We start from the raw sequence: 19,558 nt of genomic DNA on the forward strand, positions 1-19,558 counted from the left end.
GGGTGCTGCCAAGATATGTAAATTGGTCCACTGCTTGCAGCTTTTGTCCCTTCACTGTGATGGTGGGTTCTTGATGTTGAGCTTTCGGAGCTGGCTGGTGCATCACTTCGGTTTTCTTTGTGTTGATGAGAAGGCCGAAGTTGTCACATGCTGTTGTGAATTTGTCCATGCTGGCTTGCATTTCCTGCTCTGATCCAGCATTCAGGGCGTAGTTGTCAGCAAAAAGGAGGTCTCGTAGCACAGTCTCCTTTATCTTGGTGACAGCCTGGAGTCTTCGCAGGTTAAACAGTTTCCCATCGGTCCTGTATCTCAGTCTGATTCCCAAGGAACTGTTCTGAAAGGCGTCTGACAGCATGGCTGAAAACATTATGCTGAACAGGGTCAGTGCCAACATGCACCCTTGCTTGACGCCGTTTGTGATGGGAAAGGCCTCTGAAGCTTCTTCATCGTCCAGAACATGAGCCGTCATGCCGTCGTGGAACTGACGTACCATCAGGATGAATCTGTCAGGGCACCCAAACTTCGACATGATGCGCCACAGACCTTCGCGACTGACAGTGTCAAAAGCCTTGGTGAGATCCACGAAGATGGTGTACAGTTCACGATTCTGCTCTTGACACTTCTCTTGGAGCTGTCGGGCTGCGAAGATCATATCCACCGTGCCACGCTCTTTGCGGAAGCCACACTGTGTCTCGGGTAGTAAACCCTGTTCCAGGTGGTCAATCAGGCGATTCAGCAACACTCGTGCAAGGATCTTACCTGCGATGGAAAGCAGTGATATTCCTCTATGATTATCGCAAACTTGTCAATTTCCTTTCCTCTTGTAGAGGTGTACGATGGATGCTTCTTTCAGTTCCTGAGGAATAGATCCTTGATTCCAGAAGGACTGGAACAGCTGAGTGAGTTTGTCGACAAGCACTGCACCACCACCTTTATAGACTTCCGCTGGGATCGCATCAGATCCTGGGGCTTGCCACTGGACAGCTGGCTGATGGCCTGTAAGGTTTCAGTCTCTGATAGTGAGACATCCAGGCTGTGGTTGATATCCACCTGGGGCATTCTATCAATCTCCTCGTTATTGATGGAAGATGGGCGGTTCAGTACGGATTGGAAGTGCTCAGCCTAACGCTGTAAAATCAGAGTCTTCTCAGTAATGAGAGTTGCACCATCTGAGTCCAGTAGAGGGGAACTCCCTGAGGGCTGAGGTCTGTACAAGGATCTAAGGGCTTCGTAGAACCGTTTGGCATCGTTTCTATCAGCAAACTTCTTGATTTCATCTGCTTTGGCACTCAACCAGGAGTCCTGCATCTTGCGAAGCTTGCTCTGTACGATCCTGCGAATGTTGTTGAATGCATTTTTCTTAGCTGTTGACGACAGGTCATTCTGATGAGCACGGTGAAGACGATGCTTTTCAGCAAGTATGGCCTTGATTTCTTCATCGTTTTCATCAAACCAGTCCTGCTGTTTCCTGTGTGAGGGTCCAAGAACCTTTAGTGCAGAAGAGTGCACAATATCCCGGAAGCGTTCCCAGTCCTTCTCAGCATTTTCCTCTAACTGCAGCTCTAAAAGTTGGTTGCCAAGATCTTCTGCTAGTGAAGCTGCTGTGTTGGGGTTCCTCAGTCTACTGACGTTGATCTTTTTCATCACAGCTTTGTTTCCCTGCGGACGTCTCTTTGGCTTGATGTGAAAGCTTAATTGGGAGATAAGTCTGTGGTCAGTCCAACAGTCAGCACTTGGCATGGCCTTGGTCACCCTTACATCCTGTCTGTCTTTCCTCTGCACAATGACATAATCAATGAGATGCCAGTGCTTAGAGCGTGGGTGCATCCAGGACGTCTTTTTGCGAGTGGGCAGGCGGAAGATGGTATTGGTGATGATCAAGTCATGAGCCGCACATGTCTTCAGTAATAGTAGGCTATTGCTGTTACATTTACCGATTACATTTTTTCCAATGACGCCATCACAGGCAGTGTAATCAGATCCTACTCTCGCGTTGAAATTGCCAAGTAGAATCAGCCTGTCGGTGTGCTTCATGGATGAGAGTAGGGTATCGAGATCTTCATAAAACTTGTCCTTTACTTGGGGTGTATGGGGTGTTCAGGGATGGGTAGCACCTCTAATGTACGGGCATGTCGTGTCCTTTTAGGGCAGCTCATCCACCTTTGGTCCCCACTTGTCACTCAGCTCTCACCTGTGGCTCCTAGTAGCTGTAGCATATGCAGCGGCCACACCCCGGGCAACAGCTTCGACAGGCTGGCTAAACCAGGTTGAGAGTAGCCGTCGGGTCATCGACCTTTGGTGAGATAGGGACTTGTCTATCCCGAGCATGTGAAGACAGACTCCGGCGGATGAGACCTACTAGAATAGGACCAACGGTCATGAAGGTGGTTTCTGCAAGCGATGTGGTACGCTAAGAGCACGGCAAGACATGAAAGATGCCCTGGTCAACCACTGCGCCCAGCCCATCTCCAACCGTCTTGACATTAGTCCTGCCATTGGAGCAAGATGGAATCCGGGAAGAGAGAGTGAGGCTGACTATGCGCACCTCTCCCTCACTTTAATCCAATTCACGGCCAAGTCTTGACATCTCGACATCCCCTAATTCCCGTAAACCTTAAAGTCCTGTGACGACGGGCGAGCGACGAAGCAGCAGGTGTGGATACACTGGGAGCTGTAGCCGCGGACCTGCACACAGGCAGCTTAGGTCTAATGGTCGTCATCTTGCTGGCCGAAGCAACAGCTGGATTCGGCGTTTACCTGAGTGACTGAGCAGCCCTCTTTAGGATTGCACTGCTCACCTCCGTAGTAAGAGGAAGGGGCTAGAAAAGGTGCCCTAAACATTGTTTGCTTCATAGAACCCTGGCCAGCTTACCACGGCTGGAGGGGATCCCATCTCATGCGGTCGAACAATAAAATTTCAAACAAAATGCAAGGTGACACCACTCACTATTGGCACATGGAACGTACGCACACTTCAAGACAACCCTTCAGCAGATCGACCAGAAAGAAGAACAGCCCTGGTCGCCAGAGAGCTCACAAGATTTAACATCTATATTGCGGCACTGTGTGAAACTCGTCTAGCAAATGAAGGTCAGCTCATGGAAACAGGAGGTGGTTACACATTCTTCTGGCGTGGACGCAGCGGTGACGAACGTCGTGAATCTGGAGTTGGCTTTGCGGTTAAGAATCATCTTGTCCGCAAACTTGCCAGTCTTCCCAAGGGCGTGAATGACCAACTCATGACACTGCATCTTCCACTACCGAGAGGAAAGCAAGCCACACTGATCAGCGCTTACGCGCCCACAATGACGAATCTGGATGAAGTAAAGGACAAGTATGTACACACCACACAATAGCACAGTCACATACCTGACCTCTTATACAGTATGGTTGACGGCAAGGGCCAGTACAAGGTGCCAAATTTCAGTAGTTCTCCACTTAGCAGTGAACACTTTTCTTCCTGGTCCAGTCTATAAAGATCCTAGTTTACCACTTGTCACTGGTGGTAGCAAACTGTACTGATCAATGTGTTTTCTGCTGCATTCTCTTGATCAATACACATAAATGTGGATCATGTCCTAAGAGCAGCTGTCTGGTCCACCAAGCATGCATGAGTGTTGGCAAAGGTGTGGTTGGACACCATCCTCCACAACTTCTTCCAGAGATGTGAGAACTTTCATCTGTACTGGGAAATGTTGTAGAGCAGGCTTTCTCTGACCATGGCCTTCGCGTATAGCCCATCCTGCCACACTAGGCCCCTCACAAAAAACCAGACCGTGAGATACTCAGAGGAGCATGGGAAGCACAATGCAGCTTTCTGTGAACGAAATTTAACCTTACAGGCATCCTGGGACTCTCAGGCTCCGAAAAACAGGGAGGTGAGCATGACTAGATAGCTGCAGTTATAGATAAGGCTTGTTTGACCGTGGCTTGACCGGTCCTTGAGGCAAGGGAAATAAACAAGGTAATAAAGCACAACTCTCACACTGACCATGCCCCATCTGGTCCTGTCCATGAGGGGATCACATAAGCATTACGAAAACTCCATTAGGGCAGTATTGTCATACTACCTCATTACTAGCCTATCAAACCCTGCCAAATGCAGACCCTAGTATGGCATTAGACATCGAATTTTTGTATAAAAGACCCTCAACCCCTTTGTTCGATGGAGGTTCCGAGTGTTGAGGGCACGTGTCTTTTTTGCCCAGCTGAAGGATTGATCACCCTGAGGCTGCCTCGCCACCCCTCGAGTCAAAGATAGGAGTGCGTGAGTTCTGAGCATGCTCCGAGTTCTAGTGTGTCTTTACGCTGTTATCGTTGCTGGATTTGTAAGTATTGCTTAAATATATTAGTTATTGGTTTAGTTAATATCTGAATCGTGTTAATTTCACTGTGTAATTCTGTAGAGTGTAACAGTTCTATTAACCTCACTGTGTAAATTGTATAATCTTGTGTTGTGTAGTGGTGTTGTATTTAGGCCAAGTATAAGTGTTAGAAATAGTTATTAAGTTGTAGAGGTAGATTTATGACTAACTCCACCAGCTGCCTAAAATAACAATAGAGGAGCTGGCTGTGGATGGAGTTTTTATTATCATTATATTGGCTTTGTTTTTGTAATTTTTGCTTGCATGCTGCGCTGCCTTAAATCATTATCCCTAATTCACTTAATATAAGTGAATTGTAATCAAGGAATTGTAATCAATTAGGTATAGTTGTGCTCAAGTTTTCTACCCTGTAAAAGCACTGGGCAATTGCTAGTTTAAAAAAGCCATTTGCTAATTGTTGGTTTTGATAAAAGAATCATTCCACTTAATAAAGATCATTTGTTTAACACCATCATCCAGTAGTTTTCACTGGATAATCGGCTTTAACCTTCGAGGCTCCCACCACATCACCGAACCAAGGTGTAACGTGGCGTCACGAACAGGATGTGGTGAATGCCTCTGGGCAGGCAGGCCCCCGAGTGAAAAATCAGGAGGATGTATTTATTCATTTAACGTATCATAAATTGGAAGATAAAGAGGGTAATAACCCCCCAATGATCTTTAATATTAAAGTAAGGAACGGGGCAAGCCTCAAAAACATGGGCAGCCCCCCTAACAATGTCTTGTCTGGGGTGTTTGTTAAGGACACACCACTCTATCACATTTTATCCGGAAGAGGAGACAAAAGGCCCCACCTGTGTAACAGGGTCAAAAGGGGATGAATCAGACCTGGTGAAACTTTTGACTGCGGCAGAAAAAGTTTTAAAGAAATCTGATATCCACATGTCAGCCACCCTCTGCTACCCCTGTTACCCCCGGTAGTCCAGGACACACCCTCTTAATAGAATTAGTCCAAAAGTTAGAAGAATCCCGAGAGCAAAAAAGATTAAAGCCTGATAAATTCCGAGCCCGAAAAAGTAGCAGAAATGTTGTGGGTCATGTTTAAAAAGACCCTCTGAAAATTGGACTCAAGCCACGCAGCACTAAGTTTTGCTGCATGTGGTGCTCAGCAAAAAACCGAGGCTAGTTATCCCAACCGAGATATAGATGTGCCTCCAGAGAAAAGAGCTGGGCCAGCTAAGCCCCTCCTCTTATCCTTGAGAAGCTCTTGAAAGTTTAAAAAACACCAAGTACCCCACCTTCAGCAAAAGAACCCGAGGTGGAGGTGCTCCCAGTAGCCGTTACAAAAAACAACTTATGATGCAGCAACCGTACTTACTAACCAGGTCACAGTTCTATGCACCCAATCCAGGACCGAATTAAAAGCCCTTTGAGAGGACACACAGCGTAATGCAGGAGAGCTCCCTACAGTATGGTTGGTATGAGTAGCTTTAAATAACGGATCGGAGGTAGTAAATAAAGAAGAAGTAAAACACCGAGTTTTGGAATAGACTTCACAGCTTGTGGGAAGTGTTCCTCCAAATTCTGAAGGAAGGAATACCCACAGACCATCAAGCCATATTGGCTCTAGGCATTTTGGTTGAAAACACACACACAGAGCAGCATGCAGAAGCAGGAAAGGGCTGCAAGCAACTTCACAAGATTCTCAAGCCTGTGTTAGCAAATAGATAACTACAGCCTCTCTGGCTGGAATTGCAGGCAACCCAAGGATGTTTCAAAACGTACGAGTGGGGGGCTGTCCAGAAAAAAAAAAAAAGTCAAAACCTTCCCCCCAGACACCATTATAATTGGCTCGAGGGCGTGAGAGGAGGTAAATTAAAAGCCACCCTAAGTCAACTGGTAGAAATTGAATTTGAAGATGTAATTACTAGAAGCTAAATCTGCCCTAACAAAGAGACACATTCTGCAGCATAGATCTCCTTATAAAGCACGGGGGAGTGATCCACCCCAGAGCCAGCCGCATAAATCAAGCCTGCTACAGTTTAACTGCTATGAAAACCCCTGTATTAAAAGGTTTAGAAATTATAATTAGCTAACTGCAATAATAAACATGTGAATTTACCCATGAAAAGGAACCAGAAGCTGTGGGGGCTAATTGAAAAGCCCACCCTTCATACTAAATTAATAATGGACAACACCTGTATCATTGAAAAGGCTATTTAGCAAGTATCAAGACAGACAATAGAAGGAAAAAGCATATGTTAAGGGGGTAATAAGTTTGGAGTCTTATGGGAAGACTAGGGAAATAAGAAATTCTACTGAAACTTAATTGGTTAACTGCATAAAAGAATAAATCTATACATTATAAATTTGTAAAAGCTGCACCCTTAAAGGTTAAATTTGCTCTCTAAGAAAACAAGTTATTATTTTAAGAATCCAAGCTCTGAAACTTCACTGTGTCTCTGTTCAAGGCTGAATTAATAACACTTTTGGCTTGCTCTCAGATCTTTTCAGGAAAATAAAACCTTTTTTTGCTTGCTAGAATAGTAACTAGCAAACACCTTGTTCTAAGAAAGAGTTTCTGTGGCAATGAATCATTTGAAGCTTCACTCATTAAAAAAGCCTGCTCTACAACAAGAAACTTCACAAAGGCTGCAGGAGGTGGGCATTCATTGGACTCTGTCCCAGCACTGTAAACACCTGAAGCACCTGTACTAGAGACCAAACACTTAAATAGTCTCTCCAGGAGGGATAGTCATACATGCTCATTCTATAATAAATTGAACTGGGTGAATCTATGGTTCCCCATACACCTCCTCAGGATTGGAAAACATCTCTTTTCCATTCTGGTACCTTGAAAACAGCCATGTTCTCCTAATGTGAGTCAGCCTTTAAAGAAGAAATTGTCAATTGGCAAAGTAGCCCCTTGAAGGACCTGAAACCCATCTCAACTGCCTATTTGAGCCACTAAACATTACCATTCTTTTAAAAGCATTGCCATATGTGTTCTATCATTATTAGCCTCTGCTGCTTGGGGGGGCTGTAAAAGTTGTCTGAGAAGCAAGAATAGTGTAATAATCACAGTCCTGAAATGTTAAAGTATCGATATTGTGGTCTTCAGCAGCAAAGTTCTACCAGAAGATGAGAGAGCACCCCTGAGACAGCAAAGGCAGATGGAGAAAGACCCTGGAGGACCTGCTCATTGATATGGAGACAAGGAAGCACAAGCTGTCTGAGTTCTTCAGTTAACAGGAGAATCTCTCTCTTTAGCAGGAAGAGGCACTGATGAATTGGTTCTTTGACTTTGTCACAGGGAATGGGTGCTTACCCAAAACAAATGGGAGAATGCCCTCATGTGGGAATTGGCATTACCACCTCCTCCCATCTAGGAGGGCTCACCTCCCCCCCCCCCCCCCCAAGTGATTGGGAGGAGCATGACTCTTGACACACCCTTCCATCAGCACCTAAAAACCCTCATAAAAAGGAGCTCCACTGAGAGTGCAGGAGGGGATCAATGAGCCTGAAGCCCAGTAAGTTGCCAAGTGTCCTGTTTTTTATTTGAACATGCAGTCAAAAAGAGAACCTGGCAACAGCCAGTCAGCCACAATAGCCACCCATTCTATCCCATCCCAGCATTTGCATGCAGTAGTTCCTCTGATCCTGGCTGCCCTGCCTGAAGGCTCTGTCCTTCACAGCGGGACAAACTGCTCAGGGCATCCCACTCCTCTCTGGGCTTTGCCTCTCAGCTGCACCTGCTCCTCACCTTGTTGCAGTCAGAGGTGACTCATAGGCTCTGCCTCTCCCCTCCCGGCCTCCTGTTTCATCCCACAAGAACCCAAGGTTCCTGATTGCAGCTGATTGTAGTTATGAGCTGCAAATAGTAATCAGTCCTGTGCTTGCATTACTCAGTCAGCAATGCTCCAGCTGAACAGCAAGGCTTTCTGTTTGCAGAAGAAAGAGGAAAGAGAGTGAACATACACACACTCCTTCCTTATTCTCTCACACCATAGGTCTGCTCTTTCAAATGTGAAGTGCAAAACTGCATATGCAAAACAACAAATAAAAGAGCTTCTGTAATGATCTCAATTGCAATTATGGGTCAAGCTTGCAAATGTATTATTTTAACGTGCAGCTGCCAGAAGTGTGTGCGTGCCTTTTTTGCACACACAACTGCAACAAAAATCATGTGTGTGTGTAAAATACTATTTCCCCTCAGTGTATGAATGATGTCTGTCAGGCCTGCCTTCCTTCCCCTCCCCCTCCAGTCTAAGGCTAGTGCCAGCCCAGTAGTCACAACACAGCTGATAGTATGCTAGCCATCAAGGAGTTAGAACCCTGCAGAGGAAAGTTCTTGCATTTCAGGTCAATATCAGCAACCCAGCTGAAGTGACAAGGCTCTGAGCCCAGGGGCGAGGGGTCTGCAAGCTGCCTTCTCACAGACAGGCCATAAGGTAGGGCCAGTGGCTTCATGCATCTTCTATGGGCTGCTAGGCCACTAGGCCCATCTCCATGGCAACAGCTAAGGTGTGGTGCAAAGACCCAACTGCACTATCAATGAGCTCCATTCACAAGGCTTGGTTTGGGACAGGGAGTAGCTTCTGGGCCTGGGAACAGTCTGACCCATCCCCACCCAATCCGTTGCTAGGTGACCAACCTGATGGAGCAAGCCGGCAGGCTGCAGGTCTGCTTCTCCTGGCCGGGCTCTGCAGGCAGCAGGTGAGTCCCAAGGGGCAATGGTGGGAGGAGAGTGAGCAACGGAAGGAGGAGGAAGAGACTAAACAAGAGCTGGGCCTCTGGAGAAAAGAGAGAGGGAAACATGTTCTGTTCTTAGCAATGAGTTGGCAAGCTTATCCAGGAGACATCCCCGGTTGTCTCCTCTCCCGACCCCGAACAATTTTCTGTAGCCATTTCCCCTCTTGTCAGGGGGAGTGGGAGGCGGAGGGTAAGGAGACAGGTTTAGAGATAATAAGGAGTGTATGGTGCTCTAGGGAGCCAAAGGCCCACTATGTTTTGACAGGCAGTTCCTCTTTAAAAAGTTTCACTTTTACATTACATGTGACACTTTTAATAAATGTTACAGGTTCCTTGACTTGCAGGTGGACCTTCTTGCCTGAATGGGACTTTTTTTCCCTAGTTTGCGATAGGGCCCCTGATTCAAAGCTCATTACTTTGATTTGTGAAATGCTTCATGGTGTCATCACACGGCAAGGAATTTTTTTCCCCTCCCACAACCATTTCATCCCCTATGGCCATAAATATCCAAATTCCAAAGAAAACACCAGGGGGATGGGGACGGTGCAGTGTGCTTATAGTGCAAGAATAGTTTTAACATGAGCAGAAGTCACAAAACAGAGGAAGATTATATAGACTTATTTATGGCTTTGTTCATATACTAGTAAGCAGGGTCTGAATGAGCTTTCCCATCCCACTCCCTTGACATCTAGTGATGAGTTGGCAACAGACCATATTTACAGAAACCTACCTACTCCGTCTAGGAATTCACCAGAAGGAACTGCTTTGCCAAAGTGATCAAGTTTGGCTGATGTTTGGTTACAAATCACTTAAATATTGAGTACAGGAGTAATGAAATATAATCCAGACTGTATAAGTAATAGGCAGCAAAACTTTGCCTGCCCTGAAGCACACTTGCTAAACCAGGGGTTGGGATGCCAAATCCCAGTGAAAGGGAGAGGGTGGAACAGGTGTTCCTACCTGTTGACTTTGTTTCCTGACTCTTTGTTGTTTGCTAATTAATGGTTCTTATCTACCCCCTTTGACTATCTAGTCTTTAGGTGCTTATAGACTTGGCTTTCCCTTGATATACTTTTTACCCACTGCCTTTTCTTGTCCCCACCCCCCTCTCGCAATTTTCCCTTCTTCCACCCCCCCTCCTATCTCCCCTATTTATTGTGGTTCTAGACATCCAACACTCCGGTCATCTGAAGAAATGGGCTGTGCCCACGAAAGCTCATAAAATCATAGAGTTGGAAGAGACCTCAGGAGGTCATCAAGTCCAGCCCCTGCCCAAGGCAGAACCAATCCCGACTAAATCAACCCAGCCAGGGCTTTGTCAAGCCGAGACTTAAACACCTCTAGGGATGGAGATTCCACCTACCATCTGCATGTTTTGTTAGTCTATAAAGTGCTACAAGACTAGTTGTTGTTTGTTGTTGTAAACTGTGCCTAAGGCATCCTAGGCACTATTTTAGTCTCTCTTTCTCCACTGTTTAAAAATTGAGTTAAGAAGACAAAATTGAGAGTCATTCCTTTGTTTAAGTGATTACTAGAGCTAAAATCTGGGTCTGAGAAGAAAGCGTTAGACTAGGTGTGGGACAGAGTTTTAGTGAAAGAGACTGCACAGCTGGCACACTAGCAGTGACATTCCCCACTAGTGAAAACATGTAGAGCTTGGTTAAGAGGTGGGACCTGAAGATGTGGTGGCACAGGCCAGCAACAATGGGGAGTGAGCAGCTGGGAGGTGCTCTAACCCTGCTGTGCTGCTGGTTGTGGCAGTGGGGTCCCCCGGTATCGTTTTAAATCTCCTGGAAGCAGCAGGCAGGTCTGGAGGACACATGGAGAGAACACACAGGTCAGGGGATGCAGGGGTCAGGGAGCACAGGAAGTTGTGGTCTAGTCCAGCCTTGGTCCAGAAACATTTCTGGTGCCAGGGCATCACGGGAACATATAACATATGGAGGTGGCCATAGCAGCCGAGGTCTTGTGGATGCCTTCGTCCCCCTTTCCCTGGGTGGGAGACAAGGCCACTTGACAGGGGGCAAAGAAGGCAACTGTCCCGGGAACAGTTTAAGATTTAAAAGGGTCAAGGGCTCCCAGCTGCTGCTGCTAATGCAGCGGTGGTGCTCTGAGTTCCTGGTTCTTTAAATTGCTGCTGAAGCCACAGGTAGCATGCTTTAGGCACTGCTAAGGGCGGGCTGGGGGAGGGTTCAGTTCCATCAGTGCTGAAGCCTGCATGCCCCAGCCCTGCCCCTTCCACTCAAGGCCCCATACCCTGGCATCTTGAACCTTTCCTATGTTTCCAGGGTTGGTAATCATGAACTCTGTGGTCTGCTATACCTTGCAGAACTAGTAGAATTAATAACTTTTGGAATCACAGATTCACATACTCCTTTTGATGGGCAAAGTATTGGGTTGTGGGTGCCATTGCTGGCCCCGGCACTGTTCAGAAAATCTCATCCTCTCAAATCCAGCTAGATTGACACATGCTTGGGTAATAGCAATGACCCATGGATAGATGATAGTGTTGATTGCCTTGCAGCCACGGCTTGCCATCCCAACCTTCCAAAACAACTTCCCAAACAATTTTTTTTCCAAAAAAATCCCACCTCACCTTGTCGATTCTTCATCAGTGGTAATACGGGCAGTCCCTTTATATGAATAGTAATCACTCTATCTTTTTTTTGGCATGACAGAAAGTTCCAGTCTGTTTCTGCCCATTATCTCAATGACTGCACCGCAGAAACTTTTGCCTCCTAAAAAAAGATCAGGAGCAGAGCTACATTGTTGTTCACTTGTACTGTGTCTTCAGCCAAGTGTCATGGAAGAGAGAGGTGAGTGGGAACTGCCATGGACAAATGTGAAAAAGTGCCGGACAGTTCAAACTATACACTGCAAGACAGTTCCTAGAGTATCTCCTGTGCCCCTGAAATGGTAACACTAACACAGCATAGCAAACAGACATGTACATAGCAGATATCCATGTCCAGCACTGCACACGTGAACACTCTGCACCACATGTGGGGTACATGTGTGGTCATGTATGATCAGCTACCTAAAAATGCTTGCAAATGCAGACTTAATCTTGTAGTCATGCAAGATTTTTAACTGAAAAATCACAGAGCATCTTCCTAGTGCAGCCATACATCACCCTACTCTGGCTTGTGTTCTTCCTGAGATTTGTGTGCAATAAGGTCATTAATTATTTGTATAGACTTAGAACATCTGGGACACCATTGTGCTAGGCGCTGTACAAATACTGGACAAATAGACAGTCTTTGCCTTATTTCTAAGTCTACAGTTACTAAGTCTACAGCCTCACTCTTCTGCATGTCGATATGAGCCTTCTGAACCACAAGAGGGGAAAACAGCTGCCTTCATGGCACCAACTCCAAGGATAAAGAGGGAATGGTCCATGGCAATGTGCATCATTCCTTTGTTAACAACACAGAAAGTTCACAGGAAAAATGCAATGCCGTCTGAATCTTTCTCCATCCAGCCACTTACATAGCTCTCATCATCCTATCTAAACACTTCTGCAGTTTTAAATCCTTGGAAGATGAGTATGTCTAAACTACATTCCTCTTCCAAAAGAGAAATGTAAAGGAGCCTGATCGAAAAGGCAAATGAAGCGCGGATTTACAAATCTTGCGCTTCATTTGCATAGTCGTGTGAGTGCGCTTTTTTGAAAAAGGGTGCTTCAAAAAACAAACCACAGTCTAGATAGGGTTCTTTACAAAAAAAACAACCCCCCCCCCAAAAAAAACCCCACACTTTTTCAAAAGAACCCATTTTTTCAGGAGTATGGGTTCTTTCGAAAAAAGGTTTTTTTTAATGTATAAATTGAGTCCAACTCATAAGTGGAATAAAATATCTTGCTAAAAACTATAAAGCAGCCAGAGATATCAATCTGAAAGTGATGCACTTTAAGATCATGAACCAGTTAACTCTAACAGATCCTTGAAAGAGAGAGCAACTGGTGGCTCAAAATTAATAATTTGTTCTGATGAAAGGATTGGCCCTTAGAAATTATTCAGAATTGTGGTTTTTTGTTTATTTTTCAATCTAAGTGCTTTAAAATATGAGTCTGATATTTGGTATGTGTCCTTTTCCTTCTAGGGCATAATGTTAAAAAAAGGTATTAGACTGTATTTCACATTTTTAAAAGTGTAAGCCTGCCCTGTGGTTAGTGTGCTTGTTATATACCAAAGCACTCTTGACTATGCACAGCAGCTGTTCCTCAGCTAGTGACTTGAGAGAGGAACATGTAAGCATTGCTGAACAACTGTGTTGTTTTACCTTGAAGAAAGCCTGAGGGTTGATATCAGGACCTCTTTTAAATTTGCTTTCTACTTTCATAATAAACTTTGTTTTTATTGTTAAACAAGTTGGATTTTTACATAACCTTTAAAGTGGACATGAGGTTTCTCAGTCTCTTCAAGCCTCATACCTGCCATTGTGATGTTTTACCTGTGTCCCTTTAGTTAATTCGGATTTATGAAAATATTACATTTTGCTGCTTTACAAAGAGGGTGGGTGGGAGTGTGCGCACATTATCAGAAATGAGTGTCCCAGAAACACTATCTAGATATAATATTTAAGCTGAAGGGGAAGGCAGCTTCACTGAAAACTAGAGCAGTACTTTAAAGTCACATCAGAAATTCTTAAAGACAATAAATAGTTGCAACTTAAAAAGGATACAGAGGTGTGCCATAAAATTCTATGAGAATTGGATTCAATCGGAAGATTCCCTTTCAAAGTATTTCTGTGTAGAGTGGGTATAGTCAGAAGGCTACTTGTATATAAAATGGCATTTTATTCAACATAAATCCCAGTGGTGCTGCATTTGCAACCAAAATGAAATGTAAAAAAATGTGGTCCATGGTACAAAAATTAGGAGAATTCTGCTATATACAATTACTTTATTTGTATTATCATAGTGTCTAGTAGCCCTAATCATGGACCAAGATACCTTTAACTTTATATTCACTTTAATTTTATATTTTGTTTACAATTTCATCTATAAAGCCTTCCAAGACTTGCCCACTAAACTTTCCTTATATTTTTTTTGTCTGAACTGAAGCTCATTTGAATCAAATAAAAACACTCCCAGCCCTGGTCTACACTAGGGAGTTATTTCAAAATAACAAGTGGAGCGTCTATACTACCAAGCCCGTTATTTCAAAATAAGGGGATGGTTATTTTGAAATAATAATTCCTGCTTTCCATGAGGAATAACGCTTATTTCAAAATAGTTATTTTGAAATAGTGGTAGTATGGAAACTCCACTGCTGCTATTTTGAAATAACTAACACCGCCCCCCTAGAATCATTCAAAGTAATTACTCCCCAGTATTTCCTGGGACTCTAAGTTGAGGTAGCGTATCATATTAAGGGTACATCTACACAGTTGCACGTAGCTCGAAATAATGTCAAATTTCGAAATAGGCTGTCTACACAGCGCCAAATTTCGAAATAGAGTGCTTTTCCAGTGTCTTCCTTATGCCTCATGCAATGAGGTTTACAGGAAACCGGGATAAGATACCTGTTTATTCAAATGTATTTCGAAATAACAGGCAACCTGTTAAGACTTTCACAATGCTATTTTGAGATAACGAATGTTATCCCAATATAGCGCCACTGAGTAGATGCACCCTAAGGGAGCCTGCCTTGGACTAATTTTAGAGGTTTCCCTGTAGTGTGTATTTTGAAATAACTTATTTTGAAATAAAAACTCCCAAAAATAACTATTTCATAATAATTTCCTAGTGTAGGCCTGCCCTTAGTGACTTCAAACGGGCTTTGGATCAGTCACCTTGAGAGTCTGTAGTTATTTCTAAGACACAAATTCTGGGTGAATGTCAGGTTTGGCAAATGTTACTGTCCAAAAAGCATCCAGGTAGAAGTTTAAAGGCTACAAAATTGAACAACATTCTGACTCTGAAACATAGACCAGATATAACTCAATCCTACTTTCCGGGCAAGAATGCAAGTGTATTACAGTGTATGTAGGTTTTAACAACAATCAAAGCTGAAAGATCCTGTGGGCCAATTGTGTGGCTCTTCTGTGGCTAGAACTTCCTTGATTTGCTAGCTATGAGTGTCAGCAGGGCAGAATTGAGGCTGCTTTGGAGGACCATGCCATCGATGGCAACATGAAAAGCACTATAAACAAGCTCTGTATGATCACTGTTAATTATTTAAAAGACCTTTATAAATAACTCTTATTATTATTGGTTGTTTCTGTAAGTCACAAGCATAGAAGCTTGGGTCAAAATACTGCAAATCTACTTGACAAATAAAGATAAATTGAGTAACAATTAACCAATGATTATTTTCAGCTCTTGAATATACTATTTTGCTTCAAGATTTTCTAACTTTAGGGTTTTTTTTTTAAGCTAACTCTTAAACTCTTGAGAACAGTACACCAATTTAAGATTTTTTTGATGACAATCACTAAACATTCCTCTTGGATCACATTTTATATTTGTTTTACGATTTTTGACTCTACAAGAGCTAGCTATTTTATATAGAGACTAACTAGGTTGCATGCAGAAAACTTTTGAAATAGTCAAATAGCTCTTAGTCAACAGTTGTGATATGATTATTTCCTTCTTACACAAGAATTCAGCTCAGTGCCCTCTGCATCCTTACTTCTTGGGTGCAGTTTCTTCTTGTGAAACACCAGTTCCATAAGATGGAGAGACGATTTTGGCTTTGTTGTGTGTATGTGTGGGAGAAGGGAAATCCTCAAACTGAATCAATGAAACATTGAATCAAGCATAGATTAAAGTATTTTAATTAAATGGTAATACATTATTTTAATGAAATTTAATTTTAATAAATTAAATGGTATTACTGAATCACCTCATATAATAAGAACAAATTTGCTATTGCTTTATAGCTGACTGTTTTACTAATCTGTGGAGGGTTTTATTTTCAAGGGTAAACAAGTACATATCTCTAGATTTAAAGCAATCTTTAACTGAACAGGGGAAACAAAGGAAGAAAGAATGTCCTATAGTAGGGGTGGGCAATAATTTTTGTAGGTGGGGACACTTCACTGTTGTTGATAGTGGTCGCAGGCTGGTTCTGGAAGGGGCAGGGCTGTAGCCTGAAGGGGGAGGTTCTCTCTAGGCACCGTGTGTGGGGGGAGGAGACTTTGCACATTCCCCTGTGGGGCGTGGGAGCATGGGAGGTCTCTCCCCACCTCAGCCTGCCAGGGGTGTGTGGTACCCAGAGGGAACCAGTGGTTCCCTCTGGTGCTGCATGCCCCTGCCAGGGGGAGGAGACTTTGCGTGCTCCCCCACCCTCAGATCCCACTTGGTTCTCCCCACCACTACTACCCCACCTTTTCCCGGGCCACGCTATATCTAGATGGAACCGTCAGCTATTTTGAACAACTGGCAGTTCCCTCTGGTGCCGCACACCCTCGGCAGTGGGAGGAGACTACGTATGCTTCCCCTGCCCCAGGCCAATCAAGGTCTGGAGGCAGGGGTGTGGCAGGGCAGGCAGTGGGCCAGATGAAACAACTTAGCGGGCTGGATCCAGCCCTTGGGCTGTATCTTGCCAATCCCTGTCCTACAGTCACTATAACATATACCTGATAGACAAATCTTCCTTTTAATCGTGTGCATATTCTCTGGAGAATAATTTTTTCCCAATGAAAGATGTGTTTTATAGAGCCCATAAAATAGTTATATAACTGAGACTAGATCAGGTCTCTCTAGTGTTATACTTGGACATGAGCCTTTATGCTACTAGCTTCCATTGGTTCACTTATGTAACTGTTGAATCATCATCAGTGAGATAATTTGCTGAACATTTTCACTGAACTGACCTATGCACATCACTTGTGACAAAATCAAAAGCTATTCTTTTCACTCAAATACTCTGTTGTGTGTTTCACTTTTGAGTTTAAAAGCAACCAGGAAGAGAAATGCACAAATGTTGTTTCCAAATTACCTTCAAATCTTACATTCAGTGTCATGTGACACTGATGCTCAGGAAGCCCCCTCACGCTGCTTTTATGATGTACATTTTGCAAGAAGACAGCCTTCAGTCTTTAAAATGTCAGCTTAAAGACAAATTTAGCTGGCTGTGGACAAACTGTGACTCTGACTCACGGAATGTATCTGCAAAACATCTCCAATGAGCTAGTTCTTTTCTTACATGTCTGAAAATGAGCTATCAACATGAAGGGTTTGTGTGATGACAGGAAATGGGAAAAGCCACCAAGTTGTGAACCGTGATTTGGAACTTCATAGTGACAAACTTGGCTTAAATAGCTAAGTGAAGATTCGATACCATTTAGGTTTAAACAAATTTTTGATCCATGACCTACAAAACAAACAAAAATTTGTTCCATTGCCCACCATAACCCACAATTCCTTGCAACTTCATCGCCTCAGGGGAGAGGAATTTAATGTGAAGGATTCCTGTTTTGAAGATGACTCCACGCTGAACACATTTACTGTGCACTTTATGGCTGTTGTGGGATCTTTAATATTTATTCAACCTCCATGTGCAATTTTAATAAAACACGTGCCCATGGGGCATTCCACTCCTGTATCCTCTCTTCCTTTTCCCATAAAAGAGTCCTTTATTATTTCAGGCTGAAAGTTTCTCTTGAATTTGGACATATCTGCAAGAAAAATACCACAATTTTATCATGCAAATGATGAAAAACTCAACCAAATTATGTCTCTCTCATCATGGATTCACAACTTGTAAAAAGCCACATAATTATTAACCACAATTGTAAGTAGAAACAGAGACTGTCCACACAGTTTAAATGCCTCAGAAGGAAGGGAACCACTTTCCTCTCTTAGTCTACATTTCCCCAATGTATAAAGGTAGGGGAAGTGTAGAGTATGGGTATGGCTACCCTGCAATTAGAAAGTTGTTGCCAGCCCATGCCAACTGACACAGGCTCATGAGGCACAGCTAACGGCTGTTTATTGATGGTTTAGATAGCTGGGCTCTAGAGCCCTGCATAGAAGGAGGGTTTCAGAGTCTGGCTGAAGCCTGAGCCCAAATATCTACACTGCAATTAAATAGGCCCTTAAACTAAGCCCCACAAGCCTGAGTTAGCTGTCATAGACCTACCACCCTAGTATCTAGTTGCAGCATAGGCATACTCTAGGGAAGGAAGGGGCATTGAAATAATAGGTCTATATGTAAGTAATGGCAGAGAGGAGTTTATGAAAGGAAGGATGATTTCATGGTTAAGGCTCTAAGCTCACAAGACCTATGTTCGGTTCTCAGCTCAGCCCTAGATTGATTTTGAGTGAAGTGTTTTATTTCTTGATGCTGCAGTTCTTTATCTGAAAATCAGGGATAATATTTCCTTTCTTTCATCTTTTAGTAGTCTCGTCTATTTAGATCTTAAGAGCTTAGGGTATGTCTACACTAAAGGACAAAGTTGAATTAAGACACGCAGCTTCAGCTATGTTAATTGTGTAGCTGAAGTTGAAGTAGCTTAACTCGGCTTTTGGCACTATTTACACTTCAGGAAGTTGAAGGAAGAACACTCTCCCTTTGACTTCCCTTACTTCTCATGGAAGCAAGGTTACGGGCATTGACTGGAGTGCCCCTCTCACTCTGAATTAGCTGTCTTAACTAGACTGCTAATTTGAACCCTGGAAGATCGACAAGGGCAACTTTGATCTTCTGCATTGTAAGTGTACCCTTAGGGGCAAGGACTGTCCCTTACTATCCTTGGGTATAGTACTTAGTACAAAGGGGTTCAAATCTTGGTTGAAGCATATACATCACTATTAACTAACAGTTCACAAGTTCTTTTTACATAAAATCAGGGAAGGGGATTGTTACATTAGAAGAAATAAAAAGAGAAATAGTAAAGACAAAGAAAGGACAGAAGGTGCATGAAATAAGCAGTATCCATCAGCTAATTACACATATCTGTTTAATGCAAACTCCTTTTCTTCTCTTACATCTACAAGAAACAGCTAACATATGATGGCTTTTCTTCCCAGGTTCATACACTGACATCCATCACTATAGTATAGATGGATCGAGGATTTGGGGAGAAAGTTAATATTGATGTAAAACCCACACATGTATATAAAAATGGTATACATCTGTCTGTCTCATTCTGTGCAGCCTTTCATGTGTTGCTCATCTTACATTGTTTTTCAAGGCAGAGGCCTCCGATTTTGCAGCCCTTAACTCAATAAGGGCCTGATCCTGAATGTGACTTCTGGGCACTATTGTAATCTAAACATGCCAGAGCTGAAATTAGAATGCAAAAGTCCTTCAATTTCTTCCTCCGTTAGCATGCAGCTTTGTTGTTTTTTGGTACCCAAAATCAAAAAGGCTCCTATGAGCCTCAACAACCGGATTTGTTGCAGAAAAGCAGCACCAGCTTTAGTCTAAAGGACATTGAAACAGCTAAAGTTCTAAACTGGGCCTACTTTAAACATTCTCTCCGGTTAGGCAAGTGATTAGCTGTGAGTTTTGCTTTTCTACTAAATTCTG

The sequence above is a fragment of the Pelodiscus sinensis genome, chromosome 4 (genome assembly GCF_052426305.1).
Source record: "Pelodiscus sinensis isolate ZL-2025 chromosome 4, ASM5242630v1, whole genome shotgun sequence".
NCBI lineage: Eukaryota > Metazoa > Chordata > Testudines > Trionychidae > Pelodiscus > Pelodiscus sinensis.